The 2,199-nt window shown below is 37.8% G+C and overlaps 1 non-coding gene across 1 annotated transcript; it reads right to left on the reverse strand.

Annotated features, from left to right (window-relative positions):
* Positions 1-839: 839 nt before the first annotated feature.
* On the reverse strand, positions 840-971 carry LOC134484230 (small nucleolar RNA SNORA2/SNORA34 family). The gene has a single exon (XR_015647187.1). It is a non-coding gene; the product is annotated as a small nucleolar RNA SNORA2/SNORA34 family (small nucleolar RNA).
* Between the last annotated feature and the right edge of the window lie 1,228 nt (positions 972-2,199).

Here is a 2,199-nt window from a genome sequence, read left to right on the forward strand (position 1 = left end):
TGACATTTCCAAATAACTTTTGGCTGTGCTATTTATCCTATTGTCTACATTACTTTCAAACTTTGCCAGTGTTCTCTAAACAAAGGCTGATCTGGTAACTTCTGATTAGTGCACTGTATGTATGACGTTTGAAGACATGCCTTGATATTTGCTGATTATAGAGCTTCATGTGCTGTGTTTGTTGCTCTTCAACTTCAACCATGAAATACTCAGCACTGCTTCTCTTGCTGGTCTTTGGAGGTGAGTAATAATTTTTACATGAGCCTTATTTGGGGATAAAGACTGAGTCGGCTCACATTTGATTAGAATGGTGGCCCTCTTGTACTCTAATGTATTCCCAGGACACATACAGAGAGAGAGAGAGAGAGAGAGAGAGAGAGAGAGAGAGAGAGAGAGAGAGAGAGAGAGAGAGAGAGAGAGAGAGAGAAGGGGGCAGGGACATCCTGGCCATCACAGGTTGAATTATGCCATACTTTGTTTCTTAATCCCATGTGGTACTATTTCTGGTCCTGAAGTTGGTTTGAAAGTACACTGCTGCTATTTTGAGTGAAATACCTTTGAGAAAGTAATCAAACATTTATTTCAGGAGACAAGAAAAATTGAATATATTGGGTCTTTACACTTTCCATTTTACCTATGGGTCTTTTTGTCCTATGTGTGTCTCTCAGGACTGAGGCTTTCTATTGTGAAGACCTCCACCATTGGTCACGAAGCATATTATAATTAATTTTTTTCTGTCTTTTTTAAAAGTTATTAGTTTATTCCCAGTACTTTTCCCAGTACTCTGCTGTTTCTAAGAATCAGTCATAACTGAAGCTGTCAAACCAGACAGAACAAGGGGTTGTTTCTTCCAGATGGAATAGTCACTCTCTATTGAAGTCCAGAAGAGCCAACAAACCACAGGAAGACAGTTCTTTAGGCGTCTGCTTGAAACCAACAGCTACAGTACGACTGCTGGTCTTCAGAATTTTTTTCTGTCTTAAAGAGAACACAACACCTGCTCCATATAAGACATCTGGTATTGGTGAGCCTGGCTACCCTTCATCTCTATCCTGTCACGTTCATTTTTCATTTCCAGTTTTGTGGTCTTTAATTTGTATGTGGATAAGTAACTAAAGCAGTAAAAAGAAGCACCCCTCATTATAAAGTTCATTTTCAGCCTAGATTTACAGCTTGTTCATATATGTATTTTTTAAGTAATCTCTAATGTGGAAATTAAGAATTTAAGACAATATTGTGATTTCATGTAAAACTTTCACTAGTAGAGAGATCGAATATGTGGCTATATGTGGGAAAGAGAACTGTCATTGCAGGGAAGGGACAGATGAGATTTTCAGAGGCTGCTATGGAATAAAGGCATCAAGACAATATGGCCAGATAGTCTCAGAAGAGGAATCTATCTGGGATTAGAGAACTACAAGTATCTACTTTTAGTTGTGTGTAATGCTGTGCATGTCTACTATTAAGAAGTCTTGTTTTTCTTCTGAGCTTGGAGAGATAAAGTGTTGGACTGATTAATTCTCTGGTGCCTTCAGGGTTGTTATATTTGTGAGTAGAAACAAAGTGAATGTGCTTGTTCTGTTTTCATGTCAGGGACAGGGTGTTGTTTATTTGTGCTCTCAGTGTCATTGTCCAAGGAGTGAAGCATCAGCCTCTTTATGTCCTAACAAGTGTGGTGTCAGATGGACTGAGACAAGAAAAAGTATATGACAGAATCACAAAGATGCATTCAGAGTAGGGAATGTACATTCAATGTAGAATTGAATGCTTCTTATTAGAATCTGTATCTCACCTCAAATTCTTATTGCGGCCTTATATTCCTGCAGATACAAATGCTTCAGCTAAAGAGCAAAGAAAAGATGTCTATTCCTACACAATAGCAACATGGGTAAGGTGATTCCATATAAGCTTGTCCTTAATGTGACTTTTGGTTTCTTCATATAATATACATACATATTTAACATACTTTTGTGAGGGAGAGTAAGAAAAGGAATGAGAAATGGGGAAAGATAGAGTATGGAACTAAGTTAAGGGAAGAGTACAAAGACAGGTGTGTGTGTGTGTGTGTATGTGTGTGTGTGTGTGTGTGAGAGAGATAGAGAGAGAGAGAGAGAGAGACAGAGAGAGAGAGAGAAGATGGAGTGAGAAATTCATACATATTCTTATTTCTCTACATTTTAAACAATTTCTTATATTTTT

The sequence above is a fragment of the Rattus norvegicus genome, chromosome X, assembly GCF_021556685.1.
Source record: "Rattus norvegicus strain SHRSP/BbbUtx chromosome X, alternate assembly SHRSP_T2T, whole genome shotgun sequence".
Classification (NCBI taxonomy): domain Eukaryota; kingdom Metazoa; phylum Chordata; class Mammalia; order Rodentia; family Muridae; genus Rattus; species Rattus norvegicus.